Source organism: Podarcis pityusensis (genome assembly GCF_964106645.2).
Source record: "Podarcis pityusensis genome assembly, chromosome: 8".
Classification (NCBI taxonomy): domain Eukaryota; kingdom Metazoa; phylum Chordata; class Lepidosauria; order Squamata; family Lacertidae; genus Podarcis; species Podarcis pityusensis.
Genome location: NC_138033.1, coordinates 75,815,418 through 75,832,367, shown reverse-complemented (window position 1 = coordinate 75,832,367; position 16,950 = coordinate 75,815,418).

The following is a 16,950-nucleotide window of genomic DNA, read 5'->3' as shown; positions in this document are numbered from 1 at the left end:
TCTTCTTCGCCAACGACCTGGCCGGCACTGTGTGGGCTGCTAACCAGACCCAGTCTCCCACATGGATCTCTTCGCCAACCCTTCTGTGTTTGTCCACTTGTACCTTGTATGCGTGTTTAGCCAGCTCCAGGTGCCGCCGCAGCTGATCGTGGACCTCCTGCAACTCCGACGCGAACGCATCTGCTGTCTGCGGCTCCCCCTCCCCCATTCTTTCCAGTCCCGGGAAGGTTCTGGGGTGCCTCCCGTTGTTGGCGAAGAACGGCGTGACCCCCGTGGACACGTGCTTCGTGTTGTTGTAGGCGAACTCGGCGAGAGGCAGGTAATCCACCCACGTCGCAGGCTGTTGATTCGCATAACATCTCAGGTACTGCTGCATGATGGCATTGACTCGCTCCGCTTGCCCGTTGGTCTGCGGGTGTCTAGCCGACGCCAGGTTGATCTTGACGTTCAGGAAGCCCATCAGCTTCTGCCAGAAGTTCGAGATGAACTGTCGCCCTCGGTCGGACAGAATAGACCGCGGCAGACCGTGAACCTTGAACACGTGGTCTATGAACAGTTTGGCGGTTTGTTCCGCCGTGGCCACCTTCGCACACGGAATGAAATGTGCCATCTTGGAGAACAAGTCCACCACCACCAGCACAGCCGTCTTGCCCCTCGAGCTGGGCAGATCCGTGACAAAGTCCAGGGCCACTCTCTCCCATGGTTCGAACGGAGTTTGCAGCGGTTCCAGCAGTCCGGCCGGCGGTCTGTGCACTGGTTTGGCCCTCTGGCAGGTGTCACACCTCGCCACGTAGTCCGCGACTTCCCCTCTCATTCCGGGCCACCAGAAGTCTCTGGCGACTAATTCCACCGTCTTCTCCTTGCCAAAGTGCCCGGCAGTGGGCGCGTCGTGCAGCTGCTGCAGTACCTTGGCGCGAAGTTCGTCTCCCGGTACGTAGATGGCCCCTTTACGGATGAGCAATCCATCTCGCAGCTGGAACTCGTCGGTCGCTGCCGTGCCCCTGTGCACCTCTGCCATCTTTGCTTGCGCGAAGGAGTCATCCTGCAACGCTCGTCGCACCGCCTCCAGTTCAACTGTTGCCGCAGCGCACGCCCACACTGTCGGTGCGAAGATGTGCATGGCGGCCGCTGGCGTTGCCTCCTCCAGATACTGTGGCTTACGGGAGAGAGCATCCGCCATGATGTTGGTGTCCCCCGGGACATACTCTATTCGGAAGTCGAAGTTCGCAAAGAACTCAGCCCAACGTATCTGCCTCTGGTTCAGGAACTGTGCCGTGCGCCAGTGCTCCAGATTCTTGTGGTCCGTGCAGACCTGCACCGTGTGCTTGGCGCCGATCAGGAAGTGCCTCCACGCTTTGAATGCTGCATGAATGGCCAGCAACTCCCTGTCCCAGATGGTGTAGTTCCGTTCAGACTTGCTGAGCTTCCTGGAGTAAAACGCTCCCGGCCTCCAAGCCCCCTGCGGGTCTTTCTGCAGCAGGACTGCTCCCACGGCTCTGTCCGAAGCGTGTCTCCACCCTCATCGGCCTGCTGGGGTTGACATGAAGCAGCTGCTCTTCCGACGCGAAGAGACGCTTGAGTGCCTGAAAGGACTGCTCCGCCTGCTCTGTCCAGATGAACTTCTTCTTCTTGGAGCTGAGCGTGTCCGTGATGGCCGCTGTCTGCATGGCAAAGCCTTTGATAAACTTGCGATAGAAGTTCGCGAAGCCGACAAACCGTTGGACCTCCTTCCGGTTGCGTGGGCTTTTCCAATCCAACACTGCTCGAACCTTGGCGCTGTCCATGGCGAGCCCCTTGTCAGACAACTTGTAGTCCAGGAAATCCACCTCCGTCACGTCGAATTGGCACTTCTCCAGCTTGGCGTAAAGCCTATGCTGCTGTAGCCTGCTCAGCACTTCCTTGACGTGCCTGTCATGCTCCTGCTGCGATTCCGAAAAGATCAGGATGTCATCCAAGAAACAGACGCACGTCTTGTAGAGGAGCCCCGCCAACACGTGATGCATGAAAGCTTGAAAAACGTGGGAGCCATTTTGCAATCCAAACGGCACAACTCTATATTCGTAGGTGCCCAGGGGCGTGAACATGGCTGTCTTCCACTCATCTCCTTCCCGCATGCGAATGAGGTTGTACGCCCCTCGCAGGTCCAACTTGGTGAACACGCTGCCCTTGCGTACCTTTGCGAGGAGGTCGTCGATTCGGGGCATGGGGAAGTCCGATGGCTTGGTCACACTGTTCAAGGTGCGATAGTCCACTACAAGTCTTTTTTGGGGCGTGTCCCGCTTCTTAACAAAGAATACAGGACTGCCCCCCGCTGCCTTGGACTCCCGGATGAAACCGCGCTCCAAATTATGATCTATGAACTCTTTGAGTTCCTGCAGTTCGTCCTCAGACATGGAATACAGCTTCCCTTTGGGTAGCGCCGCCCCCGGCAGCAGGTCAATTTTGCAGTCATATGGTCTGTGGGGGGGTAGCCTGTCTGCCTCCTTCTCGCAGAAAACCTCCAAAAATTCTGCGTACTTGTGGGGGACCGCTTGCAGCGTGCCTAGCTGCAGCTGTGACTCCTCTTCCTCTCCTTCCTGCCGGGGCACGATGCAGTGTTCAGCGCAAAAGGAAGAGCCGAAGGTCAGCTGCCTCTGGTACCAAGCCAGCGTCGGGCTGTGCTTGTCCAGCCAACTCATGCCCAATACAATGGGCGTGTCCGATAGTTGAGTGACGTTGAAGCTGATGATTTCCCTGTGATTCCCAAGTCGCATCACCATTGGTGGCGTCTGCTTCACCACTTGCCCCCCTAGCAGCTCCCTGCCATCCACCGTGACAACCTGCAGGGGCAGCGTGGCAGGCAGCTACTGTATGGCGTGCCGGTCGACAAAGTCCTGCCCTATAAAGTCCGCATTGCTTCCTGAGTCAATGGTGATTGGCACGTCCATGGTGATTCCATTGGGCAGCTGGAGAGATGCGGTGAGCTTCACTACTGGTTTGGGCGGGAGGGGGTCCATGGGTTGTAAAATCTCTGGGGACTGCTTCACAGACACGTCTGGCTGGGCCCCAGTGCCTCTTCCTCCAGCCAGACTCCGTCGTTTCCCTGCTGTGGTTCTCCTTGCTGCGTTGCTGCAGTTACCATTGCTGAGGCTGCAGTGTGCTTGTGGAGCCTCTGGGGACACTCTTTCGCCATATGCTGTGGATCATCGCAGATGTAACACTTCCTGTTCCCTCTAGGAGGCTTCGCTTTCACTGGTGCCGGTGCTAGGGCTCTGGCTGCTGACTGAGCCCTTGCACCTCCAACCTCCATAGGTTCCGCTCCTCCTCCTGGCGGAGGCGTGAATTGCGCACGCGCTGCTTCTCTGGGAAGGAAGGAGGAGCCCCTGGCTGGTTCGCGCCCCCCACGCCCTTCGTCCCTGCTCCACGGACGTTCTTCCAGCCGCACCCCCACCGCCAGCGCCCTCTGAACGATCTCCTGCGTGGTCCGGGGTCTCTCCCCCCTCACAATTTCATCTTTAACCGAGCTGTGCAATCCCTCCCAAAACAGGTCTCTTACTGGAGCCGAATCTCTGTCCCATTCCAGGGCACTGACCAAAGCGAAAAAGCGGGCATGGTACTGCCTTACGCTGGCCCTCCCTTGCTTCAGTCCATGTATCTGCTTCCAAGCAAGATCCACGTCTATGCTTGATAAAAAGCACCCATCCATCGCTTTAATAAAGGCATCCGCATTTTGGAGCGCCGGATCCTTATCTCTCCACAAATTGCGCAGCCATGCTTTAGCATCTCCATGCAAATGGGACATGATGAATCCCACCTTCTCTTGCTCATCTCTAAAGTCGTTGTTCAGCAGTTGCAGTGCACACATTACATCTGCTCTAAAGTTGGGGTACTGTTGCAAATTCCCATCGAAGTGAGAGACCAGACCGCCTGTTCGTCTCCCCAACCCAATCCCCTCCAGTTTGGGTGTCAGTTGCCCTTGCTTCGTAAGCACTTCCAACCTGACCTGGAGATCCCTGTAGGCGGCAGCTGCGTCCTCCTCTCTCTTCCTGGATGCAAGAGCCTCGGCATTCAGTCGTGTCACTGCTTCTCTGAGTTCCGCTATCTGCTGTTCGGCCGTCATGTTGTCTGCCGTTCGTGAGCTCGCTAGTAGGCACCCGCTTTCTCTCCTCTCCGCGAGGCTGTAGATGCCCACAATTTGGGGACGGAGCTTACTGTCAGAGCTGCTTCCAGATCCTAGCTCACAGAGGATCACGCTAGCCAGCGATCATTAAATAAAAGTCTTTATTGAGTTACAGTTTCCATTCTCAATCTGCTGCGTGCAACTCTACGTCTCATGGTTAGATCGGCGAAGCTCCGTCTGAGTCTCCGCCCCTTGTACACCAACTTAATATCCTAGCCCTGCTCCACCTTTTCCGCCTGACTGTTCTTCTCTGGGTCCCTCTGCCCCCCGGGGTCTCTTCCTTCCGGGATTCTTCTGACGCCGACCCCCCGGACCCTCCTGTCTCCTTGCGCCGGGCTTTAGGACCTGGCTCCCTTTCCGGGCTGCCTACTGCGCCACCTTCCTGTGCATTTGAACTTGGCGCGCGCGCCAAACCTTCCACCTTCCGTCTGACCGTTTCTTCGCTCCCCGATGGAGGTGTGGCCACTCCTGACTCGTGCCCTCCCCCCTGTTGTGAGCTGCCAGCGCTTGATCCCTGGCGCCCTTCTTCTTCCCTGCTCTCTGGCGGTGACGCTGGTCCCAATTTCCAACTGCTCCCCTCTGAGTCCCCTCTGGCTCTATCTTCCTGGGGTGTCCCCCTAGGCTCCCCCCTTGCCCTGGCCACTGGTGCTCCTTTCTGTGAATCTTCTGATTCACTGGAAAGACTCGGAGATCTCGGGTCGTCGTCATCACTCATCTTTTCTTCTGCCTCCTCCCCCTCGCTCTCTGTTTCCTCCCTTGCCCTTGCCTCTGCTCCTGAACCCCTGACATCCACCCCCCCCTCGAAGCCCCCTCTTCCCCCCTCCCCTCCTTCCGGTGCGGGAGCTGGGTGCTGCCGTGTCCGGGGGACGAATGTCGGATACAGTTCGCTCCCCGTGGTGGGCCTCCATCTGAAGTCTTCCGGTTCTTCCTCCCTGCTCTCGTCGACGACGGTCACCTCCGCTTCCATCTCTGTGCCGCCGTGCTCGAAACCCGGGTCGTCCCCGAAAACGTCCATGTCCGTCTCTCCCTCGCTTCCTTCTGGAGACGTTGCTCGTCCTGGACCCTCCAGCCACTTTCTGCGGAACTGCTCCTCTGGTCGATCATCCCACCAATACGAGGGTTCTGAAGCAGATCCCGAGGGTGACCCCTCCGGGGAACGGGCGTCTCGTGTCGGTTCCTCGTCCGAGTCGAACCCCCGGAACGTGCTGGCTGAAAGCGTGGGCGTGAAAAGCCAGTCGTCGAAAAAGTCTGCTGGCATGGGCCTATGTGGGAAGAGGGCATGAAACTCTTCTTTGAGCAGAGGTTCGTCTAAAGCGTAGCCCGGCACCCAGCTGTTGGCACTGGCCGGGGTGCCCTCCTTGGCGAGAAAGTATTCTACCCCCTCTTCCCCCCATCTGGAGTCCAAAATCTCCGTGACTTCGTTGATGCGCTCCTCCTGTGCCACTCCCCCTTGCCCGGTTCTCTCTCGGAGCGGACTCGGTGCCGTTCCTGGTTCCTGAAACCTGTGAGGTGCCTTGTAGGGAGTGAGCACCGATCTGTGGAACACCGGATGCATCCTGGAACCCTCCGGAAGCGCCAGGCTGAAAGCCACCGTGTTGACCTGCTCTTCGACTTGGTAGGGCCCCAGTTGTTTATGCCCTAGTTTCTTCTTCGCCAACGACCTGGCCGGCACTGTGTGGGCTGCTAACCAGACCCAGTCTCCCACATGGATCTCTTCGCCAACCCTTCTGTGTTTGTCCACTTGTACCTTGTATGCGTGTTTAGCCAGCTCCAGGTGCCGCCGCAGCTGATCGTGGACCTCCTGCAACTCCGACGCGAACGCATCTGCTGTCTGCGGCTCCCCCTCCCCCATTCTTTCCAGTCCCGGGAAGGTTCTGGGGTGCCTCCCGTTGTTGGCGAAGAACGGCGTGACCCCCGTGGACACGTGCTTCGTGTTGTTGTAGGCGAACTCGGCGAGAGGCAGGTAATCCACCCACGTCGCAGGCTGTTGATTCGCATAACATCTCAGGTACTGCTGCATGATGGCATTGACTCGCTCCGCTTGCCCGTTGGTCTGCGGGTGTCTAGCCGACGCCAGGTTGATCTTGACGTTCAGGAAGCCCATCAGCTTCTGCCAGAAGTTCGAGATGAACTGTCGCCCTCGGTCGGACAGAATAGACCGCGGCAGACCGTGAACCTTGAACACGTGGTCTATGAACAGTTTGGCGGTTTGTTCCGCCGTGGCCACCTTCGCACACGGAATGAAATGTGCCATCTTGGAGAACAAGTCCACCACCACCAGCACAGCCGTCTTGCCCCTCGAGCTGGGCAGATCCGTGACAAAGTCCAGGGCCACTCTCTCCCATGGTTCGAACGGAGTTTGCAGCGGTTCCAGCAGTCCGGCCGGCGGTCTGTGCACTGGTTTGGCCCTCTGGCAGGTGTCACACCTCGCCACGTAGTCCGCGACTTCCCCTCTCATTCCGGGCCACCAGAAGTCTCTGGCGACTAATTCCACCGTCTTCTCCTTGCCAAAGTGCCCGGCAGTGGGCGCGTCGTGCAGCTGCTGCAGTACCTTGGCGCGAAGTTCGTCTCCCGGTACGTAGATGGCCCCTTTACGGATGAGCAATCCATCTCGCAGCTGGAACTCGTCGGTCGCTGCCGTGCCCCTGTGCACCTCTGCCATCTTTGCTTGCGCGAAGGAGTCATCCTGCAACGCTCGTCGCACCGCCTCCAGTTCAACTGTTGCCGCAGCGCACGCCCACACTGTCGGTGCGAAGATGTGCATGGCGGCCGCTGGCGTTGCCTCCTCCAGATACTGTGGCTTACGGGAGAGAGCATCCGCCATGATGTTGGTGTCCCCCGGGACATACTCTATTCGGAAGTCGAAGTTCGCAAAGAACTCAGCCCAACGTATCTGCCTCTGGTTCAGGAACTGTGCCGTGCGCCAGTGCTCCAGATTCTTGTGGTCCGTGCAGACCTGCACCGTGTGCTTGGCGCCGATCAGGAAGTGCCTCCACGCTTTGAATGCTGCATGAATGGCCAGCAACTCCCTGTCCCAGATGGTGTAGTTCCGTTCAGACTTGCTGAGCTTCCTGGAGTAAAACGCTCCCGGCCTCCAAGCCCCCTGCGGGTCTTTCTGCAGCAGGACTGCTCCCACGGCTCTGTCCGAAGCGTGTCTCCACCCTCATCGGCCTGCTGGGGTTGACATGAAGCAGCTGCTCTTCCGACGCGAAGAGACGCTTGAGTGCCTGAAAGGACTGCTCCGCCTGCTCTGTCCAGATGAACTTCTTCTTCTTGGAGCTGAGCGTGTCCGTGATGGCCGCTGTCTGCATGGCAAAGCCTTTGATAAACTTGCGATAGAAGTTCGCGAAGCCGACAAACCGTTGGACCTCCTTCCGGTTGCGTGGGCTTTTCCAATCCAACACTGCTCGAACCTTGGCGCTGTCCATGGCGAGCCCCTTGTCAGACAACTTGTAGTCCAGGAAATCCACCTCCGTCACGTCGAATTGGCACTTCTCCAGCTTGGCGTAAAGCCTATGCTGCTGTAGCCTGCTCAGCACTTCCTTGACGTGCCTGTCATGCTCCTGCTGCGATTCCGAAAAGATCAGGATGTCATCCAAGAAACAGACGCACGTCTTGTAGAGGAGCCCCGCCAACACGTGATGCATGAAAGCTTGAAAAACGTGGGAGCCATTTTGCAATCCAAACGGCACAACTCTATATTCGTAGGTGCCCAGGGGCGTGAACATGGCTGTCTTCCACTCATCTCCTTCCCGCATGCGAATGAGGTTGTACGCCCCTCGCAGGTCCAACTTGGTGAACACGCTGCCCTTGCGTACCTTTGCGAGGAGGTCGTCGATTCGGGGCATGGGGAAGTCCGATGGCTTGGTCACACTGTTCAAGGTGCGATAGTCCACTACAAGTCTTTTTTGGGGCGTGTCCCGCTTCTTAACAAAGAATACAGGACTGCCCCCCGCTGCCTTGGACTCCCGGATGAAACCGCGCTCCAAATTATGATCTATGAACTCTTTGAGTTCCTGCAGTTCGTCCTCAGACATGGAATACAGCTTCCCTTTGGGTAGCGCCGCCCCCGGCAGCAGGTCAATTTTGCAGTCATATGGTCTGTGGGGGGGTAGCCTGTCTGCCTCCTTCTCGCAGAAAACCTCCAAAAATTCTGCGTACTTGTGGGGGACCGCTTGCAGCGTGCCTAGCTGCAGCTGTGACTCCTCTTCCTCTCCTTCCTGCCGGGGCACGATGCAGTGTTCAGCGCAAAAGGAAGAGCCGAAGGTCAGCTGCCTCTGGTACCAAGCCAGCGTCGGGCTGTGCTTGTCCAGCCAACTCATGCCCAATACAATGGGCGTGTCCGATAGTTGAGTGACGTTGAAGCTGATGATTTCCCTGTGATTCCCAAGTCGCATCACCATTGGTGGCGTCTGCTTCACCACTTGCCCCCCTAGCAGCTCCCTGCCATCCACCGTGACAACCTGCAGGGGCAGCGTGGCAGGCAGCTACTGTATGGCGTGCCGGTCGACAAAGTCCTGCCCTATAAAGTCCGCATTGCTTCCTGAGTCAATGGTGATTGGCACGTCCATGGTGATTCCATTGGGCAGCTGGAGAGATGCGGTGAGCTTCACTACTGGTTTGGGCGGGAGGGGGTCCATGGGTTGTAAAATCTCTGGGGACTGCTTCACAGACACGTCTGGCTGGGCCCCAGTGCCTCTTCCTCCAGCCAGACTCCGTCGTTTCCCTGCTGTGGTTCTCCTTGCTGCGTTGCTGCAGTTACCATTGCTGAGGCTGCAGTGTGCTTGTGGAGCCTCTGGGGACACTCTTTCGCCATATGCTGTGGATCATCGCAGATGTAACACTTCCTGTTCCCTCTAGGAGGCTTCGCTTTCACTGGTGCCGGTGCTAGGGCTCTGGCTGCTGACTGAGCCCTTGCACCTCCAACCTCCATAGGTTCCGCTCCTCCTCCTGGCGGAGGCGTGAATTGCGCACGCGCTGCTTCTCTGGGAAGGAAGGAGGAGCCCCTGGCTGGTTCGCGCCCCCCACGCCCTTCGTCCCTGCTCCACGGACGTTCTTCCAGCCGCACCCCCACCGCCAGCGCCCTCTGAACGATCTCCTGCGTGGTCCGGGGTCTCTCCCCCCTCACAATTTCATCTTTAACCGAGCTGTGCAATCCCTCCCAAAACAGGTCTCTTACTGGAGCCGAATCTCTGTCCCATTCCAGGGCACTGACCAAAGCGAAAAAGCGGGCATGGTACTGCCTTACGCTGGCCCTCCCTTGCTTCAGTCCATGTATCTGCTTCCAAGCAAGATCCACGTCTATGCTTGATAAAAAGCACCCATCCATCGCTTTAATAAAGGCATCCGCATTTTGGAGCGCCGGATCCTTATCTCTCCACAAATTGCGCAGCCATGCTTTAGCATCTCCATGCAAATGGGACATGATGAATCCCACCTTCTCTTGCTCATCTCTAAAGTCGTTGTTCAGCAGTTGCAGTGCACACATTACATCTGCTCTAAAGTTGGGGTACTGTTGCAAATTCCCATCGAAGTGAGAGACCAGACCGCCTGTTCGTCTCCCCAACCCAATCCCCTCCAGTTTGGGTGTCAGTTGCCCTTGCTTCGTAAGCACTTCCAACCTGACCTGGAGATCCCTGTAGGCGGCAGCTGCGTCCTCCTCTCTCTTCCTGGATGCAAGAGCCTCGGCATTCAGTCGTGTCACTGCTTCTCTGAGTTCCGCTATCTGCTGTTCGGCCGTCATGTTGTCTGCCGTTCGTGAGCTCGCTAGTAGGCACCCGCTTTCTCTCCTCTCCGCGAGGCTGTAGATGCCCACAATTTGGGGACGGAGCTTACTGTCAGAGCTGCTTCCAGATCCTAGCTCACAGAGGATCACGCTAGCCAGCGATCATTAAATAAAAGTCTTTATTGAGTTACAGTTTCCATTCTCAATCTGCTGCGTGCAACTCTACGTCTCATGGTTAGATCGGCGAAGCTCCGTCTGAGTCTCCGCCCCTTGTACACCAACTTAATATCCTAGCCCTGCTCCACCTTTTCCGCCTGACTGTTCTTCTCTGGGTCCCTCTGCCCCCCGGGGTCTCTTCCTTCCGGGATTCTTCTGACGCCGACCCCCCGGACCCTCCTGTCTCCTTGCGCCGGGCTTTAGGACCTGGCTCCCTTTCCGGGCTGCCTACTGCGCCACCTTCCTGTGCATTTGAACTTGGCGCGCGCGCCAAACCTTCCACCTTCCGTCTGACCGTTTCTTCGCTCCCCGATGGAGGTGTGGCCACTCCTGACTCGTGCCCTCCCCCCTGTTGTGAGCTGCCAGCGCTTGATCCCTGGCGCCCTTCTTCTTCCCTGCTCTCTGGCGGGGACGCTGGTCCCGATTTCCAACTGCTCCCCTCTGAGTCCCCTCTGGCTCTATCTTCCTGGGGTGTCCCCCTAGGCTCCCCCCTTGCCCTGGCCACTGGTGCTCCTTTCTGTGAATCTTCTGATTCACTGGAAAGACTCGGAGATCTCGGGTCGTCGTCATCACTCATCTTTTCTTCTGCCTCCTCCCCCTCGCTCTCTGTTTCCTCCCTTGCCCTTGCCTCTGCTCCTGAACCCCTGACACATATGAAGTTTGGGGATAAATTACGCAATCTCAATGACTCTGAAATGTGGAATATATTCAAGACAGTTTTGAAAACTGTGAGTAAAAGTAACACTGATTACATTGTGTGTGCATTTGTATATGTGTGTGTGTGTATTTGAGGAAGGAAGGTGCTGGTTGTCTGAAGCCCCACAAGGTGTTCAGTAAAGATTCCCCCCCCCCCCCCAATGCCAAACAGATAAGGTTGTGAGTGGCAAAAAGGAGTCTGGGTTGTATCCAAAGTTAGTCATATTCAGAATAGAAACACAGAAATTAATGGACTTTAATAATAATAATAATAATAATAATAATAATAATAATAATAGTAATAATAATAATAGTAATATTATTAATAATTTATTTCACTCCCAATTGGTTGGGTTTCTCCAGCCACTCTGGTTGGCTCCCAGCAGAATATTCAAAACTCAATTAAATATCAAACATTAAAAACTCCCATAAACAGGGCTGCTTTCAGATGTCTTCTAAAAGTCAGATAGTTGTTTATTTCCTTGACATCTGATGGTAGGTCATTCCACAGGGTGGGTGCCACTACTGAGAAGGCTCTATGTCTGGTTCCCTGTAACCTCACTTCTCGTAGTGAGGTAACCGCCAGAAGGCCCTTGAAGCTGGACCTCAGCTTATTTAGGGCCAGTATAACCAGCGGGTCTAATCTGTGGAAATCTACACACACACACACACACAAACAACACCTCCTTTCCCAGAGGGGGCTCAGACCTCTGTTCTTCTTTCTACAAACAGACTTTAGATATCTTGAAAGATGTCTGGAAGAATCGTGACAAGCCTATTAGGGATATGGTTGCTGATGCCATCAAAAGAATACTGAGAAGATTACCTTCGTCTGATGATATAATAATAAAACTGAATACAGAGGAAAACAGAGGAAAGCCTGACCTCGATGTAACTAAATAGAGCACAAATGCAAAGCAAATAATAAAACTTTCTTTGTTTTAATTTGTATGGTATACAGACAGTGGTGTAGAAGCTTTGAAGAAATGGTGGGTGTTTTCATTTCCTGTATTTAATAAAAATGGGATTCGTTCTCAAATCTCTGCTTTCCCTATTTCTGCTGCACAGTACAATGTGAAAATAACAACATGCGAAAGCTGTCATTGTGAGATCTTTCTCTGAAGACTTGAGCCCTGCTTCATTCACAGATAAAGCAAACTGAAATTCGCTTCCACAGGAGGCAGGGATGGCCACCAACCTCTGATGAGTTTTAAGGAGAATGAGACAAAGTTAGAGTGGAGAAGGCCATCAATGGATTGTGGAGAATGGTGAAGAATGATGGTTAATGAATGGAGAATTGATGGGGTGTGTGAGTAAGTTGGTTGAGGTATAAGCTGTGTAACGAGGGGGTGGAAGTGTATTGTGAAGCAGGGGGAAACTTAGGTTTTAAATGCTGTTAGACCTATCTTATATACGTCACCCTTTTTTTGTTATCTCTCCTGCTTTGAAAACTTCTTTGCCAAGTGTCTCAATGAAAAGTGGTCTATAAGCGCTGGGAATGCAATCAAATGAACCCAAGTAATGCCCCCGCCATGCTAAGGTCCGAATCCTGACTAGGGAGTGTTCATGCTCTATTTTAATTATAAATAAACACATTTCTCCAGTGTCAAACGCCAGGATAAAGAGGTGTCAGGCTTCAAGGAATCAGATCCCTCCCCTGGTGGCAGAAAATAAGCATATCAAATGAAAGGACCGTTGCCAGATAGGTTCTTTAATAATCACAGCAAAAGACAAAGATATACATATCTCTCTAAAAAAATGGTGCTGCTCCCAGTAAAGGTTCACCCCCTCCGTCTCCATTAATCTACTTCACTCCTACATCAGGTAATCTGAGCTTGTTGCCAATAGGCTTTCTGTTCTATTACTTTCTAAGCCTGTCTAACCTTGGGCGAATGGGGGGTCAGGAATGCTGTCCAAGGACACTGAACCTCCCAGCTGTCTGTCTGTCTCTTGGCGTTTCCTCTTCTAGCCATTCCTCACCCAGTATTTCCCAGCTTTCCCCCCTCTGGACTAATGCCCTTTTGCAAACCACTGTTGTAAAACATTACTGTCTTCCTGCCCTTGGGAAGGCTCAGAAAAAGGGAGGCAGTGGCTCCCACCATTCCTCCTCAGTCCAGTTCCTGACAAGGGGAGTCATGAAACGCTGTGCAGTGAAGTCACCAGGTACCCCTCTGTGGGAAGGGAGTCCCACAGCTCAAAAAGGACCTTCCCAGTCTGCCTGTATTGGGCTTGGTTTTAGATGATCACATTGTTGTACTGGTGGAGAAAGGGGGGTGCGGTGAGGGTGGTCCGCCCTGGGTGTCATCCCTGAGGGGCGGTGACATCGCTGCAGGTGGTGCTCCCCCCACCCGGGATGCTCACTGGTGGCGGCACACCCCCACCAGTGGCTAGCCCTGCCCCCGGGTGCCGCTCCGGGTGCCAGTGCAGCTAGCTCTGCATCTGCATTGTTCTTGTGGTTGTTTTAAAAAATCTCAGTGTTCTATTGTATTTGCCACCCTGTGCTCCTTTGGCAGGAAGGGCTGATTGGAGTTGGAGTCCAACAACATCTGGAGGAAACTGTTAGGATACAGTTCCGTTCCACCTTAAAAGGGACAGGTAGGACTATTGTGTGGCACATGCCTGTTTACATTCCCAGCACAGTCTGCTGGGAACTTCCGTTTTGTATATAGCTTTTGTGTTACTGCTGTTTTGCTGGAGACGAAGGGAAGCAGACATGTTTTCCTTTGTTCCTGAACTACGCTGAATAAAATGCTGTACATTATGCTTACACATTTCTCTGTCCGCCTCTTCTGCTGTGAGAAGATTTACACTCTGCTGATAGAGCGTGCATGGGTCTCTAAACGTATCTGAGGCTCGTGTCACTAATTGATGCTGTTCCAAGGGAGACCGGCTGCCGGCCGGTGGCTGGAGCCAGCTGGGAGCCTGCCTGATGCCTGCCTGATGCCCCCGTCTTCCCGGCAGTATCCCAACAGAAACTAGATTCCCCATCCCTGCATAAGGCCATCGCTTGCCTTTACTGCCTCCAGCTGCATTTTAATGCAGAGATGGAGATCTTTGGCTATCCTGGATGGGGCTGATTTGAAGATATATATACAGTGGTACCTCAGTTTACGAACTTAATCCATTCCTGAAGTCCGTTCTTAAACCGAATCCATTCTTAAACCGATGCGTGCTTTCCCTAATGAGGTCTCCCACCGCCAGTGCCCTTCCGCCATTCGGCTTCCATTCGTAGAGCAAGGTAAAGTTCGCAAATGGGGACACTACTTCTGGTTTTGCGGAGTTCATAAACCGAATAGTTTGTAAACAACACTGTTTGTAAACTGAGGTACCACTGCACTGTAAACAAATCAAAACATTAGCAGGACTGGCATAAACACGTGCAGTAAGAGATAATTAAAGGGAAGATAAGGGAAAATAAGTAAAAAGATTTGAATTGGATATGCAGTAATAAAAAGATACTAATTACCATATCTTTTGCTCTATAAGACGCACTAGACCATAAGACGCACCTAGTTTTTATAGGAGGAAAACAAGGAAAAAAATATTCTGAATCTCAGGAACCAGAACAACAAGAGGGATCGCTGCGCAGTGAAAGCAGCAATCCCTCTTGCTGTTCTGGCTTCTGGGATAGCTGCGCAGCCTGCATTCGCTCCATAAGACGCACACACATTTCCCCTTACTTTTTAGGAGGGAAAAGTGAGTCATATAGAGCAAAAAATACGGTAACATAAAAGCTCAAATCTGGGTACTCTGTTGTGTTGTATAACAACACAAAGGAAAGAAGGGAAGTTGAGGGGGAAATAAATTTGATTTGTAGCAATTTTGGGGTTTTTTGTGGAAAATATTTGTAAAATATGAAAATAAAAATATATATGAAAAGAAACCTTTGGTCATCTTGGACAGCCTTGATGGGAGATGGAGTCCAGCAATGTCTGGCAGGATTTGTCCCACACTGTCCTTTCTATTCTGCATCTCAATCTGTGTGAGATTTCTAGATACACCCTGGAGATTATCTTAACTTTGCTATGGACTGTATGCCATGACTGCTATGACTGAGCATATGTCTAGGTTTGGATCAGAGAGCTTTTTAAAAAAAAAATGATTTCAATTTTATTTACAGCATAGTCCACAACAACTCCTACATACAAACAAACCGACCACCATTGACAATTTATTTATGAAAATTAAACTCCTATCCCCTTACACAACGAAAACATAACATAACATAAAAATAAAAAGACTTCTTTTATCAAGTAAATGGCCTCCTTATTTACTTGTGTTCTTGTGTACTGTTACTTTTATATGTGATTATTACAATTTTTCCTAATTATGACTTAAAGAACCGCAAAGTCTCCTATAGAAATTAATCAAAACAAGTCCAGGTGTATATTTGGGGGGACTGTTTGTAAAGTATTCTCTGCATTTTACCCATTCTTTTTGGAATTCTTGTCTAGGTTGTCCCCTAATTGTCTCTGTTAATCTGGCCAATTCAGTATAATCTAATAATTTATCCTGCCATTCCTTTTTTGTTGGCACAATTTCCCCCCCCCCCCCAATTTAAGGCAATTAAGGTCATCACCGCGCCTGTGGCATACAGGAATATTTTCCGATCTTCTTTTGCTATACCTGTGTCTGTTATTTCTAATAGGAAAGCTTCTGTATTTTTCAAAAAAAAAAATATTTAAACATTTTTTTAAGTTCACCATATACTATATCCCAGAAGCTTTTGATTTTTTTCACAGCTCCACCAGATATGTATGTGTCCCTTCTGCTTTACCGCAACTCCAACACAGGTTTGCTTTTGTTTTATACATTTTATCTATTTTGGCAGGTGTTAAGTACCATCTATAAAACATCTTGATTAAATTTTCCCTGGAGATTGGAACAGCAACAAGGTGATAAACTTTAGACTATTCGATGGGATCTGAACGACCATGAAAAATTCATTCCTGAGTAACTTCCACAGTGGACATCCATAATACTCCATACCTGTAATAAAAATTAATTGGGTAACTTCAGATATTCTTTCTGGAGCATAACTCCAATTCATATTTGTGAGATGGGGCAGAGGGTGTAGAAAAGAATTGGGGAGCTGTGGCAAATGGGATCCTCCTTATTGAGGGTCCTGGTTACGCATGGGCCCCTAGGACACCCCTGCAAGGGTAAAAATTTGTTAGGGGCGTAATTCATAGCTGTCAACTTACAGATTTGAAAATAAGGGACCAGCAGCCCTGAAAATAAGGGATCTGCAGCCAATATAAGGGATTTTAGTCAACCAGCTCCCGAGCCAAAGGCAGAAAGCCCAGCCAGAAGCCAAACGAAGCCTCAAGTGGTGGTTCCCACAGCGCAGCAACCCGGCAAAGGGGATGCAGCAAGGAAAACCACCGTCACCTCTCCGCTGGGAAGCGCTGAGCAAAGGCGAGTCCCCAGGCAACGTGCACAAGGCATGCAAGCTCTACCCCCAGTCGTTCTTAGACTCCTTATTGGGTGAGCAACGCAGCCAAGCAACACAGTTGGAGCCTCCCTCCTCCCTGGCCAGCAGGGAGGGAGGGAGAGGAGCTGCTTCCTTTGAAACCCAGGAAATTTAAGGGACATCATCAATAAGGGACAGCAGTGGGACACAGAGCTGGGATAAGGGACTTTCCCGCCAAATAAGGGACAGTTGACAGCTATGGCATAATTAAGCCTGAGCTCCCTCCCCAGAGATCATGCCAGGCTTTTTTAGCCAATCGCGTGAGGTGGCCAGCCGGACACCCTCCCCCCCCCCCGATGTTAGGCAGTGTTGCTTGGGCCTTGCTCTGGTTTGGGTCACCTGTTTTGGAACAGGGGCTGGGTAGGAATTTTTCTATTTGGCAGATTGGCTATAGCCACTTGGTTTTCGCATACCCCCCCTTAGCAATGGTCACAACTTGTAAGGTTTGGTGGTTAGGCATTGGCTTATTGAAATGTGGGGGAGGGGAGGTGCGGCCATCACCTGCCCCACCAGGAATAGGGTATTCCAGGAAAGGAATCTGGGGCTCCTGGATCTCATCCGAAGACCACTTGAGGGGCTAGGGCCATGCCAGGACCACAGGAACCCCGAGGTGAGCTTCGGTCGGTATTCATCAGTGTTGCTCCCTTGTTTGGTGTTTATCCTTTCAGACTGCCAGCCAGA